Source organism: Gigantopelta aegis, chromosome 10 (genome assembly GCF_016097555.1).
Source record: "Gigantopelta aegis isolate Gae_Host chromosome 10, Gae_host_genome, whole genome shotgun sequence".
In the NCBI taxonomy this organism is placed as follows: domain Eukaryota; kingdom Metazoa; phylum Mollusca; class Gastropoda; order Neomphalida; family Peltospiridae; genus Gigantopelta; species Gigantopelta aegis.
The window spans coordinates 39,223,236-39,237,904 of NC_054708.1; positions in this window are offsets into that span (position 1 = coordinate 39,223,236).

Sequence of the window (14,669 nt, forward strand, 5' to 3'; positions counted from 1 at the left end):
TACTATTACTAGGTCACTGTGACCTACTTCTCAGACTACTGCACATAACAGTAAATCCTTGTTCAGACCATATGTTGCATACAGGACCATCAAACCTCACATGTAGGAACAACTTGGGATGGCTGTGTGTCGCATTCTATTACTAGGTCACTGACCTACTTTTCACGGTCTACTGCACATAAAAGTAAATCCTTGTCCGGACCATATCTTGCATACAGATGCATATAGAACCATCAAACCTCACATGTTAGAACAACTTGGGATGGCAGTGTGTTGCGTACTATTACTAGGTCTCTGTGACCTACTTTTCACGGTCTACTGCACAACAGTAAATCCTTGTCCAGATCATATCTTGCATACATAACCAAAAAACCACATGTAGGAACAACTTGGGATGGTGGTTGGTTCATTCAAACTGTTCATCCATCCCACTGCAAAAATTGCACCTAATTGGAATTGAATCATACCTTTAACATATTAATTAATATAGATATGGTTGTCCATCAAACTCCTGATGGGTGTATGATGTACCTCACTGGTACTTTTGTTATTAATGTTAGGTTCTTTAAATTGTTTGTGCTTGAGGAGGGTTAATCGAAATTTAGTACAAGTTGTAGTGAGAAATGCAATTAAACTAATGTTTTTTTACATCTACTAGACCATTTGCTACTAAATTTGGTGGGAAGCTTTCTGTTTCTTTTTTAAATGGAAATCTGTCCCCATAACCAGTATACTCAAACAATGGTTGCAATAAAGATTGTATTGTATTGTATTGTATTGTATTGTATTGTATTGTATTGTATTGTATTTACTCATGGAGAAACAAACTCTTAAATTTGGTCATTCTGGTCCCCCTCTATCCCTTGAAAATGGGTATTGTGTATTCCACGAGTCTGGTGGATGTAGTGGGCTTAACAGTTTATTCAGGTGACCGTGTAGGCTCATGGACCTCTTGTTATCTTTCATAACCATAAATTATGATATCACATTATTTTTTTTATTGGATTGGGTTGACATATACTTGGCATAATCATATTTTATTTTAAAATCATGCATCCATTTTTGTTATTTATATTTGGACTAAATATCATATTTTGTGAAGTCCCCCAAAATAATATTTACATGTATATAATAATTCATACATTGAAATGCTTATGTTTAATTTTACTGTAGATTCTTTAAAAAATGGCAATGGTTTCAGGCTTGAATAGTGTTTACCGAGCTGAGTTACTAATTAGTGATTGTATTGCTTAAAACCTGATTTAAATATTATATCTTCTTCTTTTTTATTTTTTATTTCCTATTACGTAGTGGTAGATATTCTTACTTGTCTTGTTTACATTTCAGTACATAATCCAGTATTTGTTTGGTTATGGTCATGCAACTGTTGTGTACATAGATATTTAGAATGTTTATTTGCACGTGTGTGTGTATATATATCAAACAAAAAGTATTTATTAAAACAGATGTGTTACAGGCTAATTTTTCTCACAAACTTGACATTACTTTTAATCAATAGAAAGTTATTAGAAACATGATATCCCAGGTCCAACTAACATACATGTACATCTTTATTGGTCTTTATCTCATAGTATCTCATAGTAATTTGTAAGCAAATGCATTTCAGCTCTCTAGAAAAGTAACTTTTATTCATATCGGAGCTTGTAATAATTACATTCCATACTGCCATGGAAATAAAAACAATTATTATTGATTTCACTGTATCTCTCAATGCATAATTTTTTGCAGTATAATAAATTAAATTTATCATCGATCATTGCCTTTCAGTTTTTTCTTTGGTAGTTTTCTTGTTTTGCTTATTTGAACAGATGAAAGTTTTCTGGATTTCACATTATGGATTATGTATTCATATATGCATGCGGATTACGGACAAATGGAATTTGCACCTTACACATCCCATCGATGTGGTATCACAACATTTAATATTATTGTTGGAGTGGAACTGACATTATGCAACTTTGAGACACACAAACACACAAAGGGAAATGCACAATTTTTAAGTCTTTTTATCAAAAGCAGATAGCACATACTAGAGCCTTTAATGTGCCAGTCATGTTCTGTGAAGTAAACAGGCATGAATAAATGAACTGGGTGTCAAACAACTAGGTAAATATATATATGAATATGATTACATTTAAAAAAAAAAAAAAATAATTATGTTAAAAAACCCACCCCAAAACTAATGAGTACAAATAATAAAATTGCCACAGATTCTTGTGTGTATATATATATATATAGAGAGAGAGAGAGAGAGAGAGAGAGAGAGAGAGAGAGAGAGAGAGAGAGAGAGAGATGCATTTATTTAGAGAGAATGTATTTATTTAGAGAGAGAGAGAGAGATGTATTTATTTAAAGAGAGAGGGAGAGAATGTATTTATTTAGAGAGATAGATGTATTTATTTAGAGAGAGAGAGATGTATTTATTTAGAGAGAGAGAGAGAGATGTATTTATTTAGAGAGAGAGAGAGAGAGATGTATTTATTTAGAGAGAGAGAGAGAGAGAGATGTATTTATTTAGAGAGAGAGAGAGAGAGTTGTATTTATTTATTTTGGAGGTGTGATGTAGCCCAGTGGTAAAGTGCTTGCCTGATACAGTCTGAGTAGGATTGATCCCTGTCTGCACCACGACTGGTATAGCAAAGGCTGTGGTATGTGATATCATGTTTGTTGGGTGGTGCATATAAAAGACACCTTTTTACTAATGGAAAAACAGCAGGTTTCTCCTCTATGAACGTTAGAATTGCCAAATGTTTGACATCCAATAGCTGATGATAATTAATCAATGTGCTCTATTTATTATTATTTTATTTTAATAAGCATTTTCCTTAGTGGGAATGGTATACTGGCCACAACCTTTGACTTTGCCAGTGGCAGTTTAAAATCGGAAAAATTTGCCAATACATTTTCAGAAAAAATTCCAAATAAATTAAGTCTCCTTCCTCCCACTGGTTATGCCATGCGGCCAATGCCTCTTTTTTGTTTTTATTTGCCCACCAGTTATATATTTTCCTGTCGCCACACAACATATGACTCATGGACAATGTCCCCTCTCCCATTAATGTGGGTGCACCCCCAATTATAGGCGTACGAGCTCCAATATAGGGTTGCAAATACATGTGTACAAGGATTACAAACTAACATTGTGTGTGTGTGTGGGGGGGGGGGGGGGGGGACCTACCCTATGTCTCGTACGCTTATGGTGAGGCCGTGGAACACCAACATGAGGTTCAGAAGCATGGCTGCCTGGCTCTTCGACGTTAATCACATGTTCGTCAAGAATAGCCCTGGTCCGGGATTTAGCTCAGTCGGTCCAGTGCTCGGCCGAGGTGCTTGTGTCGCAGGATCGAACCACCTTTGTTGATCCATTCAGTTGATTGGGGTTTTTTCTCTCGTTTCAATCAGTGCACCACAATTGGTCAAAGGCTGTAGTATGTGCTTTGTTGTCTATGGAAAAGTGTATATGAAAGATCCTTTGTTGCTAATGGAAAACTGTAGAGGGTTTCTTCTGATGTTTACAAGTCAGAATTACCAAATGTTTGACATCCAATAGCTGATGATTAATTAATCGATTTGCTCTAGTGATGTCGTTAAACAAAACAATTTTTTACTTAAAGTCCCCAGCTGATGCTGGCATTGTCCTCGGTAGGGGCTGTAACAGAAGCGTTTGCGCCATCGTTTTTTTTTTTGTTACCCCTCTGACCCTCGCGATCGCTTCCTCCTGGGTGGTCATTTAATCTAACTCCTTTGTTTACTGTCACCCGATCTGCAAACATTGGTGTAAATAGTATTTTATACTCTTCAAAAAAAGTAGGGGAACCTGAAATATTAATGTTAATATCAACTATTAGACCGAACATACATTTTGACCACAGACATCCTAGTAAAGAACGTTCAGGTCTGTATCAACACACCGAAACACATTCCATAGTTTGCACGTGCATCACGCAGTTGCCCCGTACACGTGCGTGGGGTGTCATTCTCGATTTTGACAATTTCCAGGAGGGTCGATTAATCACTGTGGAACATTAGTTCTGTCGATCTTTTTCATTCTGTTGATCATATAGTTGTTATTGTTTTGCTTTTAGTTATTTTTATTGTTTGAATTTGCGATGCGGCGTATGCAACGCGATGAGCGTCTATGGACGATTGGAATGCTGCAAACGGGCAGAAGTCTGCGTGAAGTGGCCAACACCTTCAATGTTTCGAAGTTGGTGATTAGTAGACTATGGAACAGGTACCAACAAACCCAAAATGTTGACGATCGACCCCGTTCAGGTCGTCCCAGGGCAACGACAGGAGTACAGGATCGATCCATCCGTAACCAGGCTCTAAGAAATCGAGCTCAAACAGCAAATCAAATTGTTGCAAACCTTCATCAGGCTACTGGTGTCCGAGTTACGGGTCAGACGATTACAAATCGTCTTCATGCTCGACGGCCCCGGGTTGTGCCTACCTTGACAAATCGTCACATTGCCTACAGACGTGAATGGTGTAGGGAGCGTCAGAACTGGGGTATTCGTCGCTGGTCACGTGTCATGTTTTCAGATGAGACCCTATTCACTTTGGACTTCCTTGACAGGCGTGGTCGGGTCTGGCGACAACGAAATGAACGCACGCCAACGTCACAATGCGCTTTCATGATAGATTTGGCTGTGGATCGGTTATGGTGTGGGGTGGTATCAGTCACTATGACTGACAGACCTCCCCCCCCCCCCCCCCCCCCCCCCCCCCCAATAATGTGCAAGGAAGGGTCACTGGGCAGTACTACCTGGACAACATACTGACACCCTTTGTCGTCCCGTTTGCTAGGCGTGTGGGTCGTTTTGTTTTTCAGGACGACAATGCCCGTGCTCACCGTGCACGAATCGTCAATGTTCACCCCTAGCAGCACAACATCTATCGAATGCCATGGCCAGCAATGAGCGCAGACCTTTCCCCCATTGAACACGTGTGGGACATGATAGGGAGATGTGTGCGTCAACGTCAACGACCGCCGACCACGTTAGCGGAACTTAGTCAGGCGCTGCAATAGGAGTGGACTCCCTCAAATGGCCATTGGGAGACTCGTACGCAGTATTCCTCGTCGACTGAATGAATGTCTGACACATCGTGGTGGTATCACCCACTACTGATAAAAAAAACCGTCAACTTTCAAAATTTAACTTCTGACCCTAATCGTCCTTCAAGATCTTTGGTGGTCATAAAACCTACTGTAATACTGAACTACCGGTTGTAATGTTTGCCCAATTAATTCACTATTATCATATAACCATTCCCCACAGCTAATATACCTTACAATTTTGGGAATTGTAAATTCTTATTAGAGTTTCCCTACTTTTTTTGAAGAATATATATAATTGAGCGATGTGTGTGTGTGTGTGTGTGTATATATATATATATATATATATATATATATATATATATATATATATATATATATATATGGGTCATTCTACAGAAAGCATCACTTTTCAAAATACAAATTCAAGATAAAATAATTTTAAAATATAATTTTTTGTTGTTATCTTTTGCAAACTAGATGAACAAAGAAATATAAAATAATATCTGACCTCGCAGAACTGTAATCGGCCTGCACGTGCAGACACATAAATAAGCTCATTATGTCATTGGTGTTACCGGACAAGTGGGATAGTTCAGCAGTGTGATCCAATTGGTTTATAGTGATCAAGAGCACATGGATGTGTTATTTGGGTGTCCGTAATAACATATATGGAATAACTTTAGAATTAAAAACTATCCAAGGGTGTAATTGTACATTTCCACACGGATATTCTGTATGTGACTTAAATTATACACTGTGGCAGTTTTAATTATTTAAAACTAAGGAGTCCTTCAAAATAAATGTCATCAAAGACAAAGCTAGAAAGTATGCTTTCCTAAATAAACAATTTAAATTAAAAAAAAAAAACGTTTCTTGAGAAATGACAGCTAAAATATTCTTGCGTAACACCAATGACATTCAAGACTGTATCCCTGAAACACTATTATTATTGAGACTATCACTTCTTGTTAGCAAAACTATGTAATTAATATGTCCTTAAATGGCTTTTTTGTTGTTGTTTTTTTCTTCAGCCTTCAACTGTTAAAGGCCTAGCTATTAGAATAATTGTGTGTTTCTGTATTGATAAGATACGGCCGGTCAGACAGGTTAAAAATATATACTAAATTAATGCACGATTTTCAATATTTTTACAAATAAAATTTAAATAGCCTTTATTGAAAATGCAAACATACGTAATGTAATTTTCCGATATTTGACTACAACTTGGTAATACATTTTCGGTATGATTTTAACTTTTCTTCATGATAAAGTGAAGACCTGAGTGCAAGAAGTACATAATTCACATAATAACACTTCTGAGATAATGAGGGTCAAAAATTTTCAACTTGGTTGCAAATCACAGTTTGTAATTCAAACATATTGTGTAGCCTTCTACTCTTTACGGATACTATGCAAAAGTGGAATATTTGGGGTTTTGAGTAAAATGTTCATGCATAATGAATTAATTAAGATAATTAGTTTTGGACTTAAGTACTTTTTGCTGTTTAATGGCAAGCCTTGAAAACTTTTAACCCCAAAATCCAAGTTATGTGATAACCATTCATGTGCATGTAACTTTTGCTCTGCTTGGAAACAGACAGAGATACGTGATGTCTAGAGGCAAATTAGGTATTGAGATTGGCATCGTGCTGTTTGACAAGTTTTGGACCAATGTGTGCTGACGGTTGGAGGGTGTTTTTGGCCTATTACTCTTTAAAAGATAATTCACACAAATCTCTCAATAATATGCCATATTAAAGGAAAAAACAACAAACAAGACAAGATCAGTGTTATCGGGGTAAAATATACCAGGTTTATTCAAAGTCATTCACATCATCTTCAACTTTATCATCTCCTTTCCAGTAACCATAGAAGGTAACAGGAGGTGGTAGGTCGACATACTGCAACAAAGCTTTCACATCCTAAACCGTTGCTGCTTTAATGGGTAAAAAGTCTACACACACACACACACAGAGCGGATAGACATCATGGTTGCTTTAAGCTACTCCAACTTGATTCCACGTTTTAAGATGGAGACTTGATCTGTGCAATTTTCTGTCATAGTGGCACGGCTCATTGGATGTTTACCCCGACTGAACAGTACTCCTCTGAATTTGGTAATTCTATCTGGGCATTTCACAAAAGAGTCAAATGCTGCCTTATAGTCATACACTTTAATTTATGACCGGTGTGCCATCGTTCTCCATGTCATCAGTGACAGGATGCTCAACAAAAACCACCTCAAATGGTTTGTTGCGGTCAGTATCTTTTATAAGAGACTCTGATGGCTTACTAACACGATCTTTTTTCTTCTTCTTCTTTTCAATGCGGCCAAAGTCTCTGTCACAAGGCATTCTATTGTGACCAGGTATTGGGATATATACAAGCAATTTGATTGGATAGTCAAAGATTTTGGTACTTAAGTACTTCTTCAACTAAAAGTCAGTAAATCTTACAAGGGCAGGCCGACAGTATTTGGGACTTAAGTACTTCTGTTTGTTAATCCTTTGCATTAGCCAATGGTACAGCCACAGAATACATGTATGTCATTTCTGTTGTGAACTCTTTTTTTTTGCAAAAATGTGACTCAAGTACTTCTTGCACGCATGTCTTCACTTAGTTAACCTCATAAACAGGAACGGTTAGATCTAGTAGTAAATAAGTGCGTTTAGCATTTGGAAAAATAACATTTCCGCGCATGCGCGGTTCGACATTTTCAATTTTTAAAAACAACTACATGATAAAATATATATTTCCGAACACTTTCTTTAATTTTTTTTTTTTTAAAGAAAAAATCATTTTGTCCAGTGTTCCGGTCCGGTCTGCGTATTACCAACACCCATCGCTTAAACTTGGATGGCAATACTATTCAGGGGTCGCGTTAAGATGCATCCATGCGTCCCTGAACGTACGGAAAGCACTTGGACGCTAGCCCGAGTACTCTGACTGTAAGAGAGCTTGACAGACATTTGGACATAAATACGCTCTCATTACAGTCAGAGACCAAGCTATGTATTTTTTTTGGCAATTCCCGACAACCAAAAAGTTGGCAAAGATTTCCACTGTAATACCACAACAATCCTATGTTTGACGTCAAATACCTTTACATCGATCATTTTCGAGTTAACTGATTAAAAAAAATCCACATATTAATCACTAATACACGTAGTACAGAAAGAAATCCGACAGCACCCACATTCAGCTATGCTTCATGACACTCCGTCGCAAGAATTACAAAGCTCGGTGACCTATTTCGTGACGTAGATCACGCGATTCCGCCTAGTAGATGGAATGGCTGAATGGGCGATCATGTGACGCAACGTCGACCCCCCCCCCCCCCCCCCCCCCCCGCAGGATTGAGAGTTCCGCTCAAATGAAAAAAAAATATATATATTTTTTTACGTAACATATAAAAGTCCTTGTTCCTAAATGACCGGGATAACGTAGCCGGGTTTGCTACCCGTCGGACTCCTCAATCACCAAATCAGTTATAGCGGTATGGTTAATAATGTATTATATACGATACAAAAAGAGAAAGGCATAATTAGATTAAAAGTGCATTTTATTACAAGATAATAGATACATAAAGGTCTCCAAGAAACATATCACATAACAATATTAGTTAGTTTACAGATTAGAGTGGAAGCATAGATTAACTGCAGCTATTTGTTCTTCTTTTTTGGTCAGAGGGGCGGGATTTACTGCAGTCGGTCGAGCGTTCGCTTGAGGTGCTTGTGTCGCAGGATCGAACCACCTCAGTGAATTCGTTCAACTGATTGGGATTTTTCTCGTTCCAACCAGTGCACCACAACTTGACAAAGGCCGTGGTATGTGCTTTCCTGTCTGTGGGAAAGTGCTGCATTAAGAAGATGTCGCAGGTTTCCTCTATCGACTACAAGTCAGAATTACCAAATATTTGACATCCGATAGCTGATGATTAATAATCACTGAGTGACTGATAGTGAGTGAGTAAAAGTTTTACACGTGCGTATATACCACGAAGGTTTCACGCACGCCTGTCACGGGCTTAATCTCTGACTTTCGCCAGTGACTAAGTCCGGGCCAGGAGGGGGGAGGGGTACGTTTGAGGTGGGCGGAATTTGGAATAAAAAATTTAGTGGTCGGTCAAAGACCTAAGTCCTAAAATCCTAACGACATTCTACACTTCTACACATGTCCGGACTAAGAATTTAAAACCAAAACTTTTTGACTGCTCGGCCTAAAAGGTTTTAAGGTGATTTGAGCAATTGATCGGGCACCAAAGTAAAGTGCGTTGGACTATTTATAAAAAAATAAACATAAGAATTTTGAGCCGCGGCCGAAATTTTTTAAAGTCCAACTAAGCCCAAAAAAAGAAAATGGAGGTTGGTGTCTACTTTGGCGAGCCTGAAGATTCCCGGGGTAGAGGCAGGAGATGTTGGCGTCGTAGCAAAGTACGCACTACAGCACCGTAGTCGGGGCCGCAGACCGCCCGGATCATCTTGTGGATGTTCTTGTTGTCCAACTTGGCCGGAAGTATGACTTGGCGGTAGGTCTTGTCCCTCTGGTGCGTCACGACTACGGTGTCATGAGTTCCAAACATCTTGTTGTGGAGTTCGTATTTGCTGCCGTCCTCCAGGGATCTCCAGTCTGTGTTGAGGTGGCTGCCTCGTAGCTGCGTCGGGTCAGTCGTGTCCCCCTGCATGTACTGGTGAAGTTGTTTATTCAGTCCGTTCACAGCGACGGTCCATTCGGACTCTTCAGGGGTAGTGACTACCGGGGCTGGTCTCTCGGCCTTGGCTGGCCGGTCGGTCGGTGATGTTGCCTTCCTTTTTTCTCCAACGGTGGTCGATCGGGCCGATGGCGAGGCGACTGGCTGTACCGGAGATACCGGCCAGTTCTTCCTGGGCCATGTGACGGTCGGTGATGGAGGGTCGTTGGGCGTCTCACACACCGCAGTGTTGAGCTCGTCCAGTTCGGTGGCCGACGGTTCCCTTGGGGCTGCTCGCGTCATCTCAGGTTGGACTGGGGGCGGCGTCGCAGAAGGGACCGCCACTGGCTGATAACACTTTTATTTCAGCTACATTTTAAAGATATTTCACTAAATGTTATATAATAAAACGATGTTTCCAAATATCTTTGTTCTGCTAAAGATCGCATGCACATTACCGGTTACTTCGTGCGAGTGTGAACGAAGCTTTAGCACACTCCGGCGACTACACACATACATACGTGCGTCTATGGGACTGGTGCGACTTTCTAATTATGACCAAGATATAGATGTGAACGAGATTGCAACATTATTCGTCCAACAGCACCCGAGGAAAATGCAACTCGACTCTGTATTTATACAATGAAATGATATGATCTTATGCAAGTTAGGGAGCGGGACGTAGCAAGAACGTCTATCTGAAGGTTCGATCCTCCTCAGTGGGCCCGTTTGATTATTTACCGTCCCAATCAGTGATCCATAACTGGTCCATCAAAGGACGTCGGTTGTGCTATCCTGTTTGTGGGATGTGGGAAGTGCACATAAAGATTACCGTCGGTGGGCCTATTGGGCTATTTCTCGTTCCAACCAGTGCACCACGACTGGTTTATCAAATGCCGTGGTATGTACTACCCTGTTAGTTGGATGGTGCATATAAAAGATCCCTTGCTGCTAATCGAAAAGAGTAGCACATGAAGTGGCGACAGCTGGTTTCCTCTCTCAATATCTGTGTGGTCCTTAACCATACGTCTGACGCCATATAACCGTAAATAAAATGTGTTGAGAGCGTCCTTAAATAAAACATTTCCTTCCTTCCAATAACTGCTGATTAGAAGTCAAGGTGTTCCAGTAGGCTTAACTTTATTACAAGTTTGCCATGTATCATTTATTACAAATACATTGGCACGACTGAAAACAAACGGTTTCTTGTGGCTTTGTGATCAGGCCATTTTACATGCATACCACAACGTGATGCAACTTGTTAACGTATATTTCGCAACAAACGTTAGTGTAATATTCTCGAGTGTAACCGGCGTCATAACATTGTTTGGCAAGGGGTTCTATATCAGTGTTTCTGATAGAAAAAAATGTTTAGGTATTGCATTATGGAAATGATTTCAAACACAGTCAACAGGGGGTATGGGGGACCTCCCCCAGAAAGAAAATGGGTCAAGTTTAGGGTTAGGGTTAAGAAAGGCATACAGTAGTCAAAAGGTTAACAAAAAAACACCTAAATAAAATCTGCAAACATATTTTACCCTCTAGAGACCCCCCCGCCCCCTCCACCCCCTCCACCCCCCCCACCCCACGTATACGGCTCCGCGCCTTTGGCGCTAGCATTTGATGAGTACCGTTCAAATGCAATTTCGACCCCCCACCACCCCCCGCAAAACATGCTGGCTACGTGCCTGTAAGTGATCTGGACGCATGGAATCAGTTAGCTAAGCCAATCCGTCACTCATAATCCTGCCAATATCTCCGCTATCGTTCCCACTATAAACCTATTGTAAAAAAATGAGTGGAAATCACTTTCTTCTCCTGATCATCTGGTGGAATTGTGGGAATGGTAAGACGAGTCTATATTTTGTATACAGGATGCCTCGGTTGATTACGGTAATCCTCGTATGGAAATCCTCGTGTGGCCAATGCACGTCACAATCAATGGGCTACGTTACTAACACCGGGGCCATGTTAAGTCGACGTGTAGTGGAAATCTGAAATGTCACAATAACTTAATAATTGCGGCCACTATCGAAATTAGTCTACAAAATGACGTCATGGCGTAGATTGGCCACACTGATATTGGGCAATCGGAAATCCTCGTAACTTCTGTCGAAACAGAACCGAGTGTAGCTATACAGTTTACTGACTTGTTTGAATATTTCTATAAGCGGATAGATTTCCCCTTACAAACAAAACAATCTAAATTAGATATGCATCACTAATTGTTTATTTAGATAACAAATAACAAAACTATAATAACATAATATCAATATGATAACCAAGAGAGAAACAAGTATAGCACCCATATTTAGAAATTGGACTTGCCCGACATCAGACCTAGAAACGATCATGGCCGCCAAAGTTGTTCGATTCGAACCATCCAAAAGCAATTTTTAACATCATTAAAAAAAAAAAAAAACGAACTCGTACAAGACGTGGATGTTGTCCGTCTTGACTGAAGCTATGGAAACGTGTTCTAAAGCTGTTATTTCCCAAAAAAACCCAGCATGGACTCATGGACTCATGGATTTTCAGAATGGACTCATGGAAATGAGCCAATCCAGGAGCATATGAGTCCACTGGAAACAAATGGACTCCTGGGAAAAAATCCTTAATGCTACCCCTGTTATTAGTTACGTGGGTTTTTGACAGGGCATACAATCCCGTACGCCCTGTCAAAAACCAATGTAACGATTTTATTACCTTTTAGATCGGTTTTTATAAGTAAACAAAAATTACATTAACACTCAAACTATTAAACAAAATGCACACACATTTTGAATTTGAGTTTAATAAGATAACATAAAATTCCTCAAAATATATTGGATTTGTTTTTGTTAACAAATAACTACGCAAGGTATTACTGGGTTGGTGGGTTTTTTTGTTTTTTTGTTTTTTGTGGGGGGTTTTGTGTGTGTGTGTGGGGGGGGGGGGGGGCTTTGTGTTGTTGTTAGCTGTTTGGATATTAAGAGTGTCAACAAGGATTCCGGGTGGTTTTACCCTGAAAATATTTCGAAGCCTGTTTCGCAAAGGGAGACAACTCATAGCACCTTATTATCTTGCGTGTTTTAAATGTTTATGATTATGTTGTAATCGTATCGGGAAAACAAAATTGAACACCCGCAGCCAAACAAAAATATTTGTCGTGTTGTACTAACTTGTAGAACGTGTAAAGAAAATATCATGTCGAGTTATTACTTAAAATATATTCGTGATAATTAGCCCAAGTTCTAACACGGTAACTGATTACGCCATGCTATATTCTAGCATTCGATTTTAATTCGCGAAAAACTACAATCTAGCAAATTTTTTGGCCAAACATGCTCAAGAAATCTTCAAATAAACAGTAAAAATAAAATTTACCGAATTGTGGTATTCCTATTCATAATGAATTCGTCTTTTAACAAATTTAATCAGTGAGGCGTGTTGGAGAAAATTTCGTCGGTCTCGTCGGCAGTTTGTCACGTGACATTTTGTACACCCCGGCAAATTCTGTATTTTCCCCGCAAATGAGACGGTGTACTTGTGGTGTGCATTAGCTATTTACCAATCAAAACGCATGAAATTTATCTGAAAGGTAATAGGTCCTAAATAGAGGCTACTTCATTGGGTTTTTCGAATACGATTTTTATGTCAACGAGTGATGTGTGAAAACCATATTTTCACGAATTGCGACGCAATGAGTGAAAATATGGTTTTCACGCATCACGACCATAGACTTTTAAAAAGAAATTTGAATAAAAATTATCTTTGTTAACATTTATTTAATAATACTGCTGTGCAAACATACCTGACAAAGCGATCCTCCAAAAACTCCCACAAAAACAAAATGAATCGAACGCCGTTAAATTCTTACACTTACACTCAATGACACAACATTGTGTCATCATTATTTAGCTTCGTATTCAATTCGTTTTAAATATTTTATCGTAATTGCACTTCCTATCCCTTTTTAATAGGTACAGTTGTTTAAATTACTTTTCTTTTCTTTTTTCAAATACGACCAGATGCATTAGTAATCATCAAACTTAAATACGAAGAAACGAGACAAAGGGAGATAATGTCATCATGCACTTTTACAAAAAAGTAAATACGATTTCTGTATTTTCACTGTTGCTAAAATACAGTGAAAATATGACTTTTCACCAGATATCACTTTTATGGTTTCCGTAGGCTACCGGGTAAATAACAAATGCGCAAAACGCAACCTCGTTTGTCGTCTGCTAACAATAACATCGCGAACGGCGAACCATGGCATTTTGGTACGAACTTGAGGACATTTCTTAAAAAGAAAAAGATAAGTCCGTTCGATCACCAACAAAAATATGTTCAATCCATGGACTTTCGCCATCGCAAACTGCTTCACTGAGCCTATTGGGAATGCTGCCAGTTTCCATAAATAATAGTAAATAACGGCGATCGTGCTTGATTTATTATATGTACACGACTTACGTGCAGCGTTAGTTGTAACCAGAGGCACTCTTATATTTACGTCCAACTTTACACTTTTCGTAAATAGCTCTTCAGATTTACGTGTAGCCTACGTGTAAAACTAGGTTTACGATGTTTTGTGAATATGGGTCCAGGATTTTATAGGGGGGAGTGTGGGGGAACGCACTATAGCCCCATGGGAAATTCCTTTTTTTTTTTTTACTAAAGCAAAACTGAGTAGATTAACTATAATATGAGTGGTACGTACGATTAACTTGCTGTGATTACTTGTGCTCGCTGTCGGTTCCGTAATCAAGTGCGCACTCCTAATTGCTCTTCAGACGACCACTTGCATTCACCGGTCACGTGACCCCTTTCATCCAGCCATCAGGCTCCATTTTCCTGCCGGATCCCTTTATGGTCATGGACTCGTAGATCTGTCATCGGTGGGTTGTCTCCATC